This window comes from Rutilus rutilus (assembly GCF_951802725.1).
Source record: "Rutilus rutilus genome assembly, chromosome: 9".
NCBI classification, from domain to species: Eukaryota; Metazoa; Chordata; class Actinopteri; order Cypriniformes; family Leuciscidae; genus Rutilus; species Rutilus rutilus.
Window position 1 is genome coordinate 8,412,548 of NC_140223.1, and position 19,440 is coordinate 8,431,987.

The 19,440-nt window shown below is 38.2% G+C and overlaps 1 protein-coding gene across 2 annotated transcripts in view; it reads left to right on the top strand.

The window, feature by feature from the left end:
* The window catches only part of grm5b (glutamate receptor, metabotropic 5b), a 67,017-nt gene that overhangs the window by 7,500 nt on the left and 40,077 nt on the right, over positions 1 to 19,440 (top strand). The window lies entirely within an intron of this gene.

Here is a 19,440-nt window from a genome sequence, read left to right on the forward strand (position 1 = left end):
AAGAAAATCCTCCGCTATACCTTTAAGATGTGCTCATGCAAATAATGAATATTCTCCCCCTCTCTTTTACTCATAACTGGGTATTGAGGAGAGTTTACAACGGCTTATTTTAACTGTCATGCAGCATTGCATCTTTACCGAGCGATGAAAACACACGTGAGTCTCAGGTCAATTTTTGTCTTATTCGTTTTGGCTTATGTGACTAGGTTTTTGAAATTGGGAGACGTTTTCGGCTGTACATATTATTTTATTATTTATAATATTATTTTTAAGAGTGTACATACTATAAGTGCATAACATATTAAGTACATACTATAAATAGAAATAAAAATTCTAAATGTAACAGTAATGTTACTTGTTATATGCAAAAAGCATCTGATTATTAAAGTAAAATCAGTTTTTTTCTGTCTGTAACCTTTTATGATGTTTCTTAGCTTGTTTCTGGAACCGGTGTGTTGCAGCAAGCATGTGATCATGTAAGAATCAAAAGAAACTGATGTAATTATTAGATACACTTTTCTATATTGAAAAGGTTCTATAAAGAACTATATGGGGTTCGGTCAGGCGCATCATATATAGAACCTTTCCCGGAGGTTCCCGTCATTTTAGGGATTTAGTTTTAGCAGATTAATTAAAAAAAATTAATTAATTTTTAATTTGAATTCAATTTTACATTTTACAAATGAAACCGCTTGTAAATACTTTATCTGTAGAAAAAATATAAATAATCCATTAAATATGAAAGTATTATGCAATCTTTAAAGGAGAACTCGGTAACTCTAGCGAACTCTAGTCACTTCTTCGCTGATTTTCCCTTTTGTTGTGGCATGTTTTCCCCACGAGCTCCCCCTACAGCTGTGGGGGGGCGTATATTTCACAACACTGTCGTAAAAAACTCACTTGCGGCGGCCTCCTCCCCCTCTCTACCGCTGCTCATGTGCGTTTGTTATGATCGGAGGAAGCCAACTGTATCGTGTGGAGCTATGTCTACCGAGGTGGGTAATCTGGTAATACATCATACATGCGTGTTTGTTTATGTCGAATTGCCGTAAAGCAATTTGTGTTTCGCGCTCGTTCTCATTCTCGTTCTCGCTTCTCACGAGACTTCCAATTTCTATCTTGCCGGGACGGTAGTCCCCAAGTTGCAAGGTTGGTTTTCCGCCTGGGAACGCTGGGGGGAGCGGGGAAAGTCACCAATATCACCAGAACAGGTTGTTTAACCATCCAAATGATTTCTAGACAGTTTTATTACGTTAAAAAAGTTACCAAGTTCTCCTTTAAGACATTTCTCCTTATTTCCCCCTAAATTCCTATCGTAATATATATATATATATGTGTGTGTGTGTGTGTGTGTGTGTGTGTGTTTAAAAAGATATGTAGTCAGTCATGCTGTTCAATGATTTTTTAAAATATAAAAAAACATTCCCATAAAATGAATTCAGTATATATATTATATATATATATATATAGTAGAAAAAATATAAATAATCCATTAAATATGAAAGTATTATGCAATCTTTAAGACATTTCTCCTTATATATATATATATATATATATGTACTATATTTTATGGGAATTTATTTTTTTAATATTTAAAAAAATTATTGTACAGCATGACTTTTTTTGCAATATACTAATGAAATTTTGGGAGTGAAATGAGCCTAATAGTCATTACAATAATGTTAAAATGCTAAAATAAGTTTGTTTTATTCAAAATATATCTTTAATATAAAATATATACATTTTCTAGAGACATACATGACCCAAACTTCCCTTGTTGAGATTTTTCATTTCATTTCAATTAAACCGCTTGCAAACATACTTTATCAATAGGAAAAAATTGAAGTAATCCATTGCATATGAAAGTATTATGCAATCTTTTAAGACATTTCTCCTTATACAGAACCTCTTTGGCATAAAGGGCTCTTTACAATCGAGTCAAGAACCCCGCTGAACCTTTCTCTGTAAGAGCGCACTGCCATTATTCCAGCTATTCTGCATCCTTCAACTGTGCTGAAACCTGAAGATAACCGAGCTGTTATGAAATCCTCCGAAGCAAGGTTAGACTCGTCTTGTCTGGATCGGTTTCTTTTCTCTTGATCCCTTCACTTGCTTCCTTGCATCTGGGAGACACACACACACACACACCTGCAAGCACTTGCTTATGCGCTGGATATCGCAGGTCCTGTCGGAGAGGCGCGTCTCTTTGTTTCTCAGACTTCAGGGTGAATGAGAATATTTTGAATGATTATTAATGACAAACCGGCATGTTCTCCATGGCAACCTCTCTACCTTCTTTCACTCTCGGCCCTTTTCATTTGAATTGTAAACTGTGAGTTGCGTGGGTGGACGGAGTGAGCGAGAGAGACGAATAAAAGCGGGCTTGCGTTTGCGATGAGCGCGGGAACACAACCGGTTTAACGAGACACAGAATGTGCCCTTAACAAGCCACAACAACCTTTACCAGCAACAACAATCTCACAACCTTTTCTCAGCGACACACACACACACACGCGCTGCATAACAGACTTCGGCTCAAAAGGACACAGTGACACTCAAGAACACACAGTCCTGCCTCGTTTAGTTGCACTGCCTCGTTTTATTTTATTTGTATTGTGTGTGTGCATTGAACAGTCTGTCTGTTAAGAACATGCCATGTCATAATCACCGCAAATAAGAGATGACAACCTGTGACACTGTACTTGGAGCTGTTCATGTCCTCAGAGTCGGATTTATAGCCTAAGTGTCTCTAAATTAAGAGTTTAAAGTTTTAATTACGAGTTCTAAGATCACGTGAATGCTTTTTAAGTCAGAATAGTTACGGTTATTACGACATGGCGGGTGAAGTATGTAGTTTTGAAATTAAAGTCCCCCTGCAGTCAATCATTTCATCCCTTAAAACTCATCTTTGATCACCAAAATTACATTTTTAGACATTTTTTCCTTGAAAATAATTTCCTCATGCCTTAAAATATCTTGAATGTAACTCTACACCCTTGCCTCATTTAGTATACGTGGTTCTATGAATATGCAAATGAGCCCCGCCTCCACTCACTCGCTCCAGCTCAGAGATCCACTGGTTGACGATCACACGTTGATCTGATTGGTTACAAGGTAGTTTGTGACGTCAGAAACACCAGCGATTTAAAGCGTGTTTTTGAGACTGTCTTTGGTTCACTGCAGTTTTACAGAGAAAATACTCAGCAATGGTGTCGACTTATGAATTTACACATGCTTTGTCTTAAAGCATATTAAAAACACCACATACACGTATAAACAACATTAAAAGCTTGATTTTCACCACAGGGGGACTTTAAAATACTTATTAAAATATAAGCAAGCCATTTGTAAGTTAAAAAATTGAATCTGTGGTGCTTTCTGTTTGAGTAAGCTCTACCAACAACACTGACTCAATCCTTCAGGCTATCAGATGATCTGATCTTTGTTTTAGAGGCTGTGCTTCTGAGGTGTGTTTCATATGCATTTCATATTTCATGCATCTCCAGGGGGTCATGGATCTGTTGCCATGCTATTTTCACCACTACTTTTCGTTCCTGCCAAAACGGGGTGGAGTCTTGCAAGCACACAGCCTTTCTAGTGTAAATGTGTCTTTGTTTTCCGTGCAGCACTTCCTTCTTTATATTCACACAGGTGACAGCTGTGATGTTATGGGTTTATTCTGGCTGTAGTCTGAACAGATCCATCCAGTGCACGAGATACAGGATAGAATGGCCTGTATTTCATCTTGTTAGGAACTTTATCTCATGTTTTGTATGGTAAAAAGCTCAGAATGGAAAACAAGCTGATAATGATTTAAATGTATGTTTTTACAATTGTATGAAAACTTGGGACTTGGCACAGCCACAAGTATCATGATTACATGTTTTGCACACCCGTGTGTACTTGATTACATCAACAGAAAATTACTTTGAGAGATCGGAGAAACTTATTGCATTTTAAAGAAAGCAATTTTTGGGGGGGGGGGGGGGGGGGGGGGGATAATGCGCACTGATGAATCATGCGCAATATGAGCGCTGACATTTATTAAGAAAGTAAATTGGGTTACTTTTGATTTCCTATTGTGAATACTCATTACACAAACAGAACAGACATTTTTAGCTGCAGTTTTATTCCTTTTTAAATGGAAAAAGGAATCAGTGATCGTCTCCAGCCCTCGTGGGATTGGGGAAATGTGTTTCTGAATATGCCGTCTCACACCCTGATCCGCCGTGGGCTGTTTACCGTCATCCTAACCCTGCTGATGCACTGTGACGTGTACAGAAACATCTATACTGATCTCTGTGGCCATACCGTTACTTCATGATCCAGACCAGGTCCGTATGTAGCCAATCACAGACATATCTGTTGAACTCTTGAACGCAATGGCCAATCACAGGTGTTTAAGTCAGTCAGAATCCACTTTTTTTGTTTTTGTTCTGCACGCTCGCGAATGTAAATAATAGTGTTAGAGCCATAACTACATTAACAATTTTGTAATGTTTCCTTATATTAAGAGTGATTATGTTTTGATGAATTGTTATTTGTATTGTATCGCAAGACTAGTTTATACGTGCTGAGTACGTGTAATAATTTGAAGAAGAATAAGCAAGGGTTGGTGCTAGACAGTCTTTTGACCGTGAAAAGGATCGAATTCATGTTTTTGGAATGTGTATAATTGTGTAAAGTGTGTAATATTTCTCTTAAAATGTAACCTGAAAAAGTTAAGTTTTACAAGGCAAGTTATGGGGCCCTATCTTGCACCCAGCGCAATTGACTTTGTACACCGACGCATGTTTCATTCCTATTTTGCACCCGCGCAAAGCGCGCTTTTCCCTCCACAGAAGCACGTCGCTAAACTAGGGAATGAACTTGCGCTCTCTGGGCGGTTCAGCGCAAAAAAAGGAGGCGTGTTTTGGCGCAAACGTTCCCTGGTGCTATTTTACTGTTCCATAAAACAATTGCGCCACTGGCCAGAAAAAACCTAGTCTAAAGTCAGTGGCGCGTTGCGCGTTGTTCATTATGCTATTTTAAGGGCGCATGCTTGACCATAATGTATAGAGTGCACAAACGCTCATACACTGTGATTCTCTAATCTACACAGAAGCAGCAGTTTTCATTTTTGCAAATCATATTATTACAAACGATAGATAGATAGATAGATAGATAGATAGATAGATAGATAGATAGATAGATAGATAGATAGATAGATAATTTATTATAAATATAATAATTTATTATAAAAGCATACATCTAGCTTACACATTTACCCACATTATTATATGCCTGTTTAGCCGAAGCTAATTTGGGTGTGTTTCTCCCATCCCCAATGTCACTTCTCTCTCTTTTACGGCCGTGAAGAGAGCGTTGCTCTCCTCGGCTGTGAACCGCTCTTGACGCGCGCCTGGCAAATCCGCCGTTATAATAGCAATACGCCAAGGAAAAAGTGCGTCTGCTCTTAAAGGGAATGTGAGATGATGCTCTGATTGGTTTATTTCACGTTACGCCCAAACCACACCTATGAATAATGAAGCTACTTCAGACCAACCCCTTTTAGATTTGCGCCGGGCGCAAGAGTAATTTATCCCGCCGGGAAAATAGCAACAGCGCCGAGACCCGCCCACAAAGTTACTTGCGCTTTGCGCTTTGACACTTGCGTTTCAGATCGTTAAAATAGGGCCCATGGATTCACGCGTCAAATCCTTTGACACAGACCTTTGTGAGATCTGAACTGAGGTGAGGGACAGATGTTTAGAGATTATAAATGGAGAGCTCTTTACATGCGTGTATGCCAATTAACATCCTTTTAGCACTTTATCATAAACGTATATATAATCTAATGTTGACATCAGCTGAAAAAAAAAAAAAAAGTAATATTTAACAACATTTAATTTAAACACTGCCTGCATCATGACGTGATTATAATAAATTATCATGTGTTAATTACGCTTGACAGTGCAGTTAGCATTAGATTTACAAGGTCACGACTCTTCATGGCAGACGTTGATGTTTCTGAAATTGTTTCTTTTTTAAAACCTCTTTATAGTTTTTGCTTGTTTTAAACAGCAAGTAAAGTGCAGTTTATTTTCTTTAAAAACATTTAAGCTTCTGTAATTGTTTTTTTTATTATTATTTTAGTTATATTGCTACTTGTTTTAACTTGATCAAAAAAACTTCTAAGTTCTTCACAGAAATGGCTGCCTTTTTTTTAAAGAAACCATGACTAGGACTGTAGTATAAAGCATTGATGAATTAATATCACTAAAGTATGTAATTTATCATATGCTCAAATTGGGGAGACTGGCTATTTTTTGTCAATTTGTTTAATTCTTGTGTGATTCTTTTTTTTCCCTAGATTTTTTAGTTAATTATCACTGTTTATCTCTATTTGTGTTATATTATAGTAAATTGCAGTTTATATGAAAGATAAGCATGTGTGGAAATTTTTTGGCGGTCCAGACTGATCCTTTCTCAAGCCAACAGTAATTTCAGCCATGAGTAATTTCCCTCACTTGATCTTCTGAGGCCGGTGCTGAACACTGGCGTGTGCTTACACTACACGTGTTTTCAGAGATTCAGTGCAAAGACCCTGAGAGATTGTAAATGCTGAAAACGAAAAAAGAAAACTTTATTCATGTGGCAAAATTGTCTCCGTCTCTGCAACCCAATTAACTTCATAATATGTTTTATCATGAAGTGAAAACGGATATTCAGTGAAAGCGATAGCTATTTGACTATTCATTAACATTTTTTCAGTGAATTGGGTAGGATTGAGGATGTAGAATATGATCATGCAGAATAATGCATTAATATGTGCTTTATAAATACTAGTCAGTATCGTATAATATGCATGCTAATAAGCAACTACAGTTAATAGTAAGAATTTGAGCCTAAACTAAAGTGTTACCAAAAAACTTACCAAAAAACGTGTCAGTTTTGATTTTATGTTGGTTTCCAGGCGCTGTATTCTTCTGCACAATGTCTCTGTTTCCTCTGCAGACATGTATTGTTCCTCTTTCTATAAAAGAAGTGAAAGCAGAGTATATTAGATTGAATTGTCATGTTGTTTGAGTTCAATCTTTGGTTTGATATTGGACAGGCTAGAGTCTTCACACCTGACATCAGCAGTTTTACGGAAGGCGGCTATTTATTCAAGCTAATCAATGGAGAGAAAATCATTTAAAGCAAACATGTAGAGAGAGAAGTGGCCGCTGAATAGATGTAGTTTCTTTGCAGTTGATGTTTGTAAATCCGATGCGAGTGTAGAGTAGCAAAGCTCCATTCATTGTGGCAAAACAGCTATCTCCATGGTTACATTATCACAACATTGAGCTCATTAGCATACTGTAGGATCACACATATTTACATATCACTGTTCAGGATCTTGAAAAGACAGTCCTGTAGTGATGATGTATTATTGAAGGCCAACACAGAAATGTCCCTCCACAAAAACCCAACAGGATTTTTCCATTGGCTTTTGGTTGTTTTCAGAAAATAAGCTGTGACCAACTAAAGTTTATGATTCTTACACGTTTTGTTCATCATGATAATCTTCACAAGTGAACACGACTTTTGTGATTGAGCAGAACAAGAACTATTTTAAGAATAAAACTATATCAGAGGTCATTTACATATACACTCACCTAAAGGATTATTAGGAACACCATACTAATACTGTGTTTGACCCCCTTTCGCCTTCAGAACTGCCTTAATTCTACGTGGCATTGATTCAACAAGGTGCTGAAAGCATTCTTTAGAAATGTTGGCCCATAGTGATAGGATAGCATCTTGCAGTTGATGGAGATTTGTGGGATGCACATCCAGGGCACGAAGCTCCCGTTCCACCACATCCCAAAGATGCTCTATTGGGTTGAGATCTGGTGACTGTGGGGGCCATTTTAGTACAGTGAACTCATTGTCATGTTCAAGAAACCAATTTGAAATGATTCGAGCTTTGTGACATGGTGCATTATCCTGCTGGAAGTAGCCATCAGAGGATGGGTACATGGTGGTCATAAAGGGATGGACATGGTCAGAAACAATGCTCAGGTAGGCCGTGGCATTTAAACGATGCCCAATTGGCACTAAGGGGCCTAAAGTGTGCCAAGAAAACATCCCCCACACCATTACACCACCACCACCAGCCTGCACAGTGGTAACAAGGCATGATGGATCCATGTTCTCATTCTGTTTACGCCAAATTCTGACTCTACCATCTGAATGTCTCAACAGAAATCGAGACTCATCAGACCAGGCAACATTTTTCCAGTCTTCAACTGTCCAATTTTGGTGAGCTCGTGCAAATTGTAGCCTCTTTTTCCTATTTGTAGTGGAGATGAGTGGTACCCGGTGGGGTCTTCTGCTGTTGTAGCCCATCCGCCTCAAGGTTGTGCGTATTGTGGCTTCACAAATGCTTGTGAAGCGGTTGTAACGAGTCAAAGTTGTTCTTCTATCAGCTTGAATCAGTCGGCCCATTCTCCTCTGACCTCTAGCATCAACAAGGCATTTTCGCCCACAGGACTGCCGCATACTGGATGTTTTTCCCTTTTCACACCATTCTTTGTAAACCCTAGAAATGGTTGTGCGTGAAAATCCCAGTAACTGAGCAGATTGTGAAATACTCAGACTGGCCCGTCTGGCACCAACAACCATGCCACGCTCAAAATTGCTTAAATCACCTTTCTTTCCCATTCTGAGATTCAGTTTGGAGTTCAGGAGATTGTCTTGACCAGGACCACACCCCTAAATGCATTGAAGCAACTGCCATGTGATTGGTTGATTAGATAATTGCATTAATGAGAAATTGAACAGGTGTTCCTAATAATCCTTTAGGTGAGTGTAGAAGTTTAAAAGTTTTTACACTTTTGAATGCTTTAATCTGATTGGTCGACGGATGTTCTAAGGTGTGCGATTATTTTCAGGGAAACGCACGGATAAAGTAGATCCAGGCAGGTCTTGACTGATTTACAGTTTTATATCACTTCACCAAATGTTTTCAGTTATTTCAAAGGTCCTTACAGCCGACAACAGCAAAAGAGCCAAAACCCACAACGACACTGACCGAACCAATAAATATAGTAAACAATAGAATTAAAATGACAAATTACCTCCATGTTTTTTAGCCACAAAATTACATTTTATTATGTACGGAAAGCACATACTCTCTTTCTCCCACTCTCACATACTCTGTACAGACACACACACAGACACACACATAAACATGTTGTCATCGCTGCTCTGAAGATTTTATCAGTAAAATAGATTAGCAACTTAAAAGCTACATGACGTTTCTCACTAGCGAGGGAATAGCGGCGCTGTTCTTGAAGCAGATAAACTTACAGTTTCACTATTAGTAGAGATGCTGCTGCCGAACACACTTAATCTCTCTCTCTCTCTCTCTCTCTCTCTCTCTCTCTCTCTCTCTCTCTTTCTCTCTCTCTCTCTCTCTCTCTCTCTCTCTCTCTCACTCTAATAACTGCATTACTCTGCTATCAGTGGCTCAAGCCTCCGTCACGAGCTCTAAAATGGCGTTTGGAATCAGCAAACGGAGGCGTGGGATGAGATGCGTAAGAAATTAGTCCTACACACAAGAGCGTTTTAAGCGTTACAAAAACCTGCCAAAAATCTTGAAACACAACATCTGAACAATGTCTTGAGGTGTGGTAAGTATAAGCGGAATAATTGACTCTGGTTCGTTAAACTATTGGAAAATGTTCTTCCATTTAAGCTTTACACAAAGCTTTACACTTTTCACAAACCCCCATGGTTTGTAATACATATTAAGTAGTTTAATGACGTTTTTTTTTTTTTTTTGGTCCGTCCACATTTACTTTGATTACGTGACAGAAGTGCCATGAAACTCGCATTGTGTTCCACTGAAGAAAGAAAGTTACTCAGGCGTGGAAAAACATGACGGCAAATAAACAATGACAAAAAGTTCACTTTTGGGTGTACTTTTCTCATTAAAGTCCTCTAAAGGATTCACACACACATAAAAACACGTCTTCTCTGTGTATTCGCCACGGCAATTAACCACGATGTCACACCAAATCAAAATAATAAGCGCGGATCAGTTTTCCATGCGTTCCAGATGCTTGTTGTTTGGTTTTGAGTTTATTGGGATATGAGGGAATGCTGTGTGTGTGATTGAGATCACAGTCGTCTCCGGTCGCACTGACCTGAGTTACACTCGTTCAGATTGAACTGGAAACCTGCCCAGTCTGTCTCTCGTGTTCCTTCAACTGCTGTTCTGTGGTCAGATCAAATGGACGAGCTCACTTCTGTGTGAAATTAATCAGAGTCACTTCTCTGCTCTGATGAAAGAAAAGCTTTTCATTGCTGTTAAATAATCATCCCTTTAATTCAAGAGATCAGATGAGAGTGAATGATGTGTGTGTGTGTGTGTGTGTGTGTGTGTGTGTGTGTGTGTGTGTGTGTGTGTGTGTGTGTGTGTGTGAATTAGCGTGTGTGTGTGTGTGTCTGTGTTTGTGTGTGTGTGCTTGTGTTTGAGTGTGGGTGTGTGTTTGTTTGTGTGTGTGTGTGTGTGTGTGTGAGTGTGTGTGTTTGAGTGTGTGTGTGTGTTTGTGTGAATGTGTTTGTGTTTGTGTGTGTGTGTGTGTGTGTGTGTGTGTGTGTGTGTGTGTGTGTGTGTGTGTGTGTGTGTGTGTTTGAGTGTGTGTCTGTTAGTGTTTGAGTGTGTTTGTGTTTGAGTGTGTGTGTCTGTTAGTATTTGTGTTTGAGTGTGTGTGTGTGTGTGTGTGTGTGTTTGAGTGTGTTTGTGTGAATGTGTTTGTTTGTGTGTGTGTGTGTGTGTGTGTGTGTGTGTGTGTGTGTGTGTGTGTGTGTGTGTGTGTGTGTGTGTGCGAATAAGTGAGCGTTTCTCTGTGAGTGTGTGTGTGTGTGTGTGTGTGTGTGTGTGTGTTTGAATGTGTGTCTGTTAGTGTTTGAGTGTGTTTGTGTTTGAGTGTGTGTGTCTGTTAGTATTTGTGTTTGAGTGTGTGTGTGTTTGTGTGAATGTGTTTGTGTGTGTGTGTGTGTGTGTGTGTGTGTGTGTGTGTGTGTGTGTGTGTGTGCACGTGTCTGTGTGCTTGTTTGTGTGTGTGTGTGTGTGTGTGTGTGTGTGTGCCCGTGAGTGAGTGCTTGTGTGTGTGTGTGTGTGTGTGTGTGTGTGTGTGTGTGTGTTTGTGTGAGTGTGCTTTAGTGTTTGTGTGTGTGTGTGTGTGTGTGTGTGTGTGTGTGTGTGTGTGTGTGTGCCCGTGAGTGAGTGCTTGTGTGTGTGTGTGTGTGTGTGTTTGTGTGAGTGTGCTTTAGTGTTTGTGTGTGTGTTTGTGTGAGTGTGCTTTAGTGTTTGTGTGTTTGTTTGTTTGTTTGTTTGTTTGTTTGTGTGAGTGTGCGTTAGTTTTTGTGTGAGCGTGTATGCGCGCGTGTGTGAGTGTGCGAATAAGTGAGTGTGTCTGTGTGAGTGTGTGTGAGTGCACATTTGTGTATCCTGATTTTAATCTGCATTTCTCTTTCTCAATTTTCTTCATTAATTTGAGCTGTTTCTCTGTTTCTGCCAGTCGTCCTTCAGATGCTTGTCATCCTCTCTCTGTCTCACTACAGTCATGATAATGAATTACAAGGTTTTCTCTCTAACAGTTAATGTCTCTTCCCATCCTTCTCGTTGGCATACACTAGACAATATGATTATAGTTATTGTACTAATTTCACATCTAATTTGTTACTTGCTGTTTTTTTGTAGTAATTTGTGACATTTATTAGCATTTTCTGAGAGAAAAAAGTAAATCCTACACCCATTTCTCTCAGTGCAGGATTTCAATTCTTGTGTTTTTCTAAGATGTCACAGTGTCTTTTTAATGGAAACAGTGGTTTGATTGCGTTCTGGTTGATATGGCGTGTCTTCATTTGCATATTCATCCTTTTGAGGAATTAATTAGCAACTGTTTTAAACGTAACCCTCCTCTGAGCAGTGAGCTCTTCTGAGGAACATGTGGATGCTAATTTGATGAAGTTTGTTAAGTTTATGTCATCAGAGTTTAGTTTGAAACACTTTGTTCATGCAAAAATAAAAATCCAGTCCTGATTTTCTCACCTTGTTGTTCCAAGCATGAGGATCACCAAAGAAAACGGTTTGCAGAACATTTGGAGTCCATTGACCTTAATTTGATGGACAATTTTTTTTTCAAAATCTCTCCTTTTGAAGAAGAAAGTAAGACGTACAGGTTTGGAACGACAAATAATGACATACACTACCATTCAAAAGTTTGGGGTCAGTATTTTTATTTTTTTTTCAGCAAGGATGCATTAAATTGATCAAAAGTGACTAATGACATGTATAATGTTTATTTAAAATTATTTAAATTTAAACTATTTTCTTTAAGAGAAATTACTATATAAAATAAATGCTGTTCTTTTCAACTTTCTATTCATCAAAGATTCTTGAAAAATAAAATGTATCACGGTTTCAACTGTTTTCAACACTGATAATAATAATAATTTCATCATATTATTCTGATTTCTGAAGGATCATGTGACTAAAGACTGGAGTAATGATGCTGAAAATACAGCTTTGATCATAAATTTGAATAAATTACATTTCACCATGTATTTGTAATATATATTTCACTGTTTTTACTGTATTTTTGATCAAATAAACGCAGCCTTGTTGAGCAGAAGACACTTTTGAACAGAATTATATGTGATTTCAGCTTTATCTGCACGTTCGGGTGAGGTCGGGTCATTTTCACGTCAGTTTATTGCTGTCTAAGTGTTTTTGGCCAGAATAAACTGCAGTGTGTGCCAGAAGTCGATCGGTAGTCAAGCGTTTGGGATTCATGAGACTAGACATTTTTCTTCATAATTGATCAACATCAACACTGTTATTTTCATGTTTCTCACAGTGAAGCTGCTTTGAAACGATCCGTAGTGTATACAGCGCTGTGTAAATATGACTGGACTATCCTCGATCCCCTGAACATCAGCAGCGGGTCCACACACACACACACACACACACACTTTACAACAATTAAATATTTTTTAACATTATAAATGTCATTATAAAACTTTTTTTGATCATATTAATGTATCCCTGCTGAATCAAAATATTCATTTCTTTAAAAAAGAAAATCGTACTGACCCCAAACGTTTAACAATAGTATATGTGTGTGTGTGCACTTAGAATAACTTACAATAATGCAGAAACATATACATTTTAGGGTTTCCCTTAGTGCCGAATGACAATGAAAGGGCAACCAGAAAATGTTGAGCTTTTTGTTGCTCGCTGTTTGGATCATTTGGCATCTAAATGAAATGTGTAGGATTTTCCCCCTCTATCTGCTGTGCAAGCTTTCTCTCTGCTATTGATATAGATGAAGATATACAGATTGGTTTGAATCCGTTTTGTAATATTGTGATTCATTCTGAGCTGGTTGGTTTGGCTGAAGACTTTAAATTCTTTAAAAATCCCTATGGAAAAACATAATGGGAAAGTGCTTCCAGAACCCATATATTGCTTGAAAATGATGCGAGCAAACCAGAGCAAACTATTGGCTGATGGATTCCTCTGTCAATCACTTAAAGGAGCTGTATGTAAGAAATGTATTTCAATTAATCATAAAATGGCCCTGATATGTCACTAGACATTAAGAAATCATGTTCATTTCAAATACTCATATCACTGACAACAGTAGTCCGGCCAGGATATTGTCATTTAAAAAAAGTGAAGTTGCAGCCCTCAACTGATGTTGATGTTGTCATGTTGTGTTTTGGCCTGAAGCGCCACCCTCCACCTATCTACCAATCACGAAGTCAGTAGTGTTTCGGCATCCGGGTTGCCAGCTCTGCTCTAGTTACCACAGCTGCAGCTACAAACGTTCCTGCTGGATCCTGCAGCCTATCTGGCAACCTCGAGTCAGGGGGGAGGGGGAGGGGATACACCGCTCTACAGTAATTTGAAAGTGATTGCAGTACCAGTTTTGGCCACAATCTTACATACGGCTCCTTTAAGCCAGCCAATAGAGTGCATTAGTGCCCGCCCCCTTTTTCAGTAGCGCTGAAGTATTTTGTTTCATACATTTTATAGGGATTTTCAAATAGTCTTCATTAGAGAGTGATAAGCCATGATTCAAACCAACCAGCTTCCAAGTGAATCATAACACTACACACTTTTTAAAGTTTTTTAAAAGTTTTTAAAATTCCGACAAAGGTATGATGAGACTGTGAACTTAATGGCTTTAGTGAGCGAAAGAACTACAAACCCATGAAGCATTGCAAATACTATTGCATAATCGAATTAAAAACGATGGAGGAATATGACACTACTCATTCACAAATGTTGAGTATATATAAAAACAATAGGTTTATTGCAAAATGTGCATATGCTATACAAACATTTCAGTAATTTGAGCGATTAGATCACGTCATTCGCTGCTTCATGGAAGTGGGCGGAGCTAATGAGCTATTTTGGCGTGTGTTGCTTTTTATTAAATCTGATTGGTGTAATTTTTTGCACAGCATCATGGGTAATGTTAGCCTGGCAAGCCAGACGTACATCAAGATGTTTAGTCTGGCAACTCACCATAGACACGGTCAATCTGATGGGCGGGATAAACGGCTGTCTTTCAAATTCCCTCTGCACGCAATAGGACAGCGCTTCAACCAACCAGAGCGTTTTCCCAACAGCGGAGCTAACGTTAGTTGATAGATTCAACTTTTAAATCTGGCCGACAAAACTACGAACACATCTTCCTTTTTTTAAGAATGACTTAAGTGCCGTTCTTTGTTCTTTTCTCAAAGAAAAACTTAACTCCAAGTCCTCCAGAGTCGCGGCCAAAGCCGATTCGAAAGACTGTTCTCCAGCAGCAGCCATTCTTTGTTTTCAAGTAGCAGGGAACCGTCGCAACTCTGTCGTCATATGTTAAGCCCGCCCCCGCCTACTCTATACACGACGTGATTGGCCTGACCCAATTTAGGTTTTTGCAGCAAAAAGGTCTATTGAGAGTGTCTAGACCCACCCTGGCTGCAAAATAATTTTGCTGCCGCTAGGGTGCGTCTAGATTTCTAGGCTAGGGTAATGTAGTTTTTCACCAGGAATTCCTTTGTTACACACGATTATTTTAAAAACTAAGCTGTAATAATGCAGCAGAAACATCGATTAAAAACCTCATTGCTCACAGTAGGGCTGTCTTTAAAGGTTTATAAGTTAGCATTCAAAATCAATTTCCTTATGGAGAAAATGAACCCGACTGTTGCACAGACTTAGAGGAGAGGAGGGGTTATGTGATTATGATGTAATACAGATTGAATAGCATTAGCATAATCACAGAGTAGGATATGTACAGTAACGTAGTGAGGAGAGACTATACCTGTGCATGTGTGTGTGTGTGTGTGTGTGTCCTGTGGAGACGGACATGTATGTGCCATCTGCTCATGTTGAGGAATCAGCACTAGTTCCTCACAAACCACAAACGCTTGTAGGATTTTGATGTAAAACATGGGTAAATCATAAAAAATGATAAAGCTGAGAGGGGAAATGCGTTTTAAGAGATGTATTTCAGATGATATCACCACGGGACGTTTTTCAGACAGTGTGGCGCGGCGGGGGATTTTTATCATCTGATGCCGTTGGATACTCCACTTGATTTAGTGCAAATACTTCACAGTAATGTAATGGGATGAGAAAGACCTTTCACAGATAACTGCATCTGTCTCACTCTCTTGTACACGAGCAGCAGGACAGCTTTTAGGGCGTTTATATTTTACAGTTTTTCACCCTGAACTCCACTGTAATGTCAGTTGCACTTTTTCATGATCATTTTATCTCTGAGCATCAGAATTGAAGTGGATTTTGCTACTGTGCTTTTTTTATATGCAAATGAGCTCTGTTGTTGTGATTGGCTAATCTCGTTGCATGTGAAATTAGATTAACAGCTGCAGTTTCAGCTGTAGTTGGTGACATCTTTCAGTTATTTATTTATTTGTATTTTATTTTAGTTGGTGCCATCTTTCAGAAAACAGTCACAGAACGTTCTCTTGTGAAGAAGTTAGTCACGGAGGAGTTTGTTATGAGATGTTGTTTTAACATCAAGTCTTACGGGAAGACGTCGAGAGGCAAAACTGATCTAATAGCACTTTATTAAACTATTAAATTAAAGAAAGAGAGTAATTAAACAGTGTGCTAAAGCATATATATACACACACACACACAAGGGCTGTGTTCGAAATCACCCCCTATTCCGAATGAAAACGAGTGTGTGAATTCGGACACTAAGTGAGACGCTTTTGCTTAGTTTGTGCTCTCTGTTTAATAAATTTAGCAAACTGGCAGCTCTGGTAGTAATGAAAAGATTTATCTTGAACTCTGTCATTGGAAACTTTAACCCTTAATTAACCAATTTAATAATCAATTTAAAGCAATGTATGGTATTACGCTGTAGCCACATTGGACCAGCGGTTTGGAAAATGAATGGATGGATAATTGATCTTCTGGTCCGTTGCTGGAGTTCATTAGGCTCAAGACTCTCATAGTGCATTGTGGGTATTTTGTTGAGCGTACATCGGTTGTACACTCATTATTGCGTCGCATTGTGGAATTGAGTGCACTTGATGACATCCACTATGGTTTCGGACACCAATACAAATAGCTGTTCCCTCAAATAGTGCCTTAATTAGTGGTATAGGGGGTCGATTTCAGACACAGACGTCGTAATGAACTCAATAAAACAAAACAAGGATCAGGTGTGAGAAATCAGTGAAACAATGAGTAACCATGACGATGAACAAAAATATGCTCAGCAACAACAGAAGGAAACAATGCAGGAATTATTTAAATGAGGAATATTGTGGCGTTCATTCGTGGAAGAAACTCAAGACTACAATGGAGGCGATTCAGGGAGTTCCATGACAGATTTGCGCAAAACTTTTGAGAAATTTTCTAAATGTCAATAAAAACCGATTGTGAAATGACGGTGTTTCCCTTAAACGGTGTTACGTGGCTAAAACATAATTTTTTCCTCTCGTCATATAAAAAATCATACCGACGGATGCTGGTAGTTATATGTATATCACAGCTAGGCCTGTCGCAATAATCAATGTATCGACTTATCGCACAATATATGTACATGACTTCAATCATTTTTGGTGACGCAATATATCGCCCATTGATAATGAATGTCACCAACATTTTGCCTATCGTGCCGTCATCTTGTCTGTTCTCCGTGTCAGAGGCAAAAGCGGGGCTTGGGCAGTTCCTTCATGATGGATAGTTTTATTCATCGACAGGTGAAATTATAGTTATTATAGTGTTTTCCTGACAACTACAGACAGTTTGACAGAGCAAGTTCAAATGCACTTGATTTCAAAGCTGCAATCCACTGTTCTGGTGCAAATATAAACGTCACGGCGTAAATAGTTTTAGCAGCAGATAAGGCCTGTTGAGGCGTCTGTGTCTGTGTTCATACGGACATCTGACTGCTAGATGTGGGTTTCAGCAATTTAAAGCACCTTTACTTTACAGAGAAAAGAAAGCCAGGGGAAAATCTGTAAATGGAACATTTCAATAAGTGCATTTTGTGCTTTTGCAAGTGCTTTTTTTTTTCTTTTTTTTTTTGAAAATGTTTATTTACTATCTATTCAAGTTTTTTTTATTTAGGATATTAAATTATATTCCCATGATCTAAAGAATGATTGCTGTCATTTGAAAATGTGTAGGCCTTGCATTATTATGCTGTTATATTATGATTTATATTCAGTGGCATAAAATGGTCTTAAAATGGCAATCATATTGTTTATCCCAATTATTTCTGGGACAATATATCGCACAACAGAAAGTAGTTATCGTGACAGGCCTAATCGCAGCCATCGCACTAGCCATTATTTTTAATCGAATTATACAGTATGTAGCCGTTTTATCCAAGCATTAATGACAAGGAAAGCCCCTTATACTTGTGAGCAGCACACATGAGGTGTTTCTTCCTTCTGTCTGCTTCGAGGTCTTGATTGTGGCATTTCTTTGTTATTCAGAGTCCAGTATTCCCATAATACTTTTGTCTTTTATGAGTTTAATGACGAACTCTGTCTCGTCTTCTGTCCAAACACACCCCGCGTCATCTACGTCAGATGACCTATAAATGCGCCAAAAATGTTTCCATTGCAGTTTTGCGAAATATTCCTTTTTCAAACTGCCTAAAAATCCACCTCAGGCGAGCGTAAAAACTTTTTCCGCGATACATGGGAGTTTTGCGAAATTGATGTGTTTTTTCATTGGGTGTATTTTCAATTCGCAATTTCAATTTTCGCAGTTTGAAGAGTATGAAAATGCCGCCAGTGACACTGATATAGAGAGTAACTGGAGTGACTTTTTATAATGCTCAAACAGCAACATTACACTCTAAATAAAAATGAACATGTAAAGTAAGTCCTCTTTGAGGCCAGAATCATGAATGAAGGCCTACACATTCCTTCACCTATCGCAACGATTAAGTCCAGATTGCTGGAGCGCAGCCAGAGAGAGAGAGAGAGACAGTCCTGATAGCATCTCTCTTCAGCTCCTGTGTGTCTGTGGTAATTACAGAGAAACACACTACAGCACATCCATGTCAACACTCACTCAGATACACAACTGTTCCCAGAACACACTCTTCTCCCAACACGCATGCTCCCTGAAATCTGATGTATTCCTGCACTGCTTGGAAAGGGCAGCGTTTGACGTTCAGATGTTCGATTTTCTGCTGTAATATTTATTCACACTCCAGCCGGGCGAGTGCAGCACTTTGAGGTGGAGCTGTGTGTGTGTGTGTGTGTGTGTGCGTGTGTGTGTGCGTTTTCTGTATTTATCCGTCCATTCCCTTTGGAAATCACTAATGAGATCTCTATCATTTCTCCTGCACAGCATGCAAGACTTGATTTTTTTGAAGAAAAAGACTCGTATGTGTCTCTAGAAATCTTTTTTATTGTATTTTATTTATTTTAGATTTTTTTTTATCGACGAGTCCTATTCATTTACTGTAAAGTATCACATCTGAAAACATTGGAAATTGTCATTCCATATTTTGTTTTATTTTATTTATATTTTGTATTTTATTTTATTCATCAAGGAGTCCTATTAATTTACTGTAAAGTATCACATGGACTGACAATTTCCAATGTTTCCAGATTTTTTATTTAATTTGATCTTATTTTTTATTCTATTCTATTTTTTTAAATAATTCATTTTTATTTATTTTATTTAATATATTAATCGAGGATTCCTGTTCATTTTTTTAAAAGTATCACATGGACTGACAATTTCCATTGTTTCCAGATATTTTATTTTTATATTTTATTAATCGAGAAGTCCTATTAATTTACTGTAAAGTATCACATCTGAAAACATTGGAAATTGTCAGTCCATATTTTTTGTCGTATTATATCATTTCATTTAATTTTCACTTAATTTCAAAACCGTTT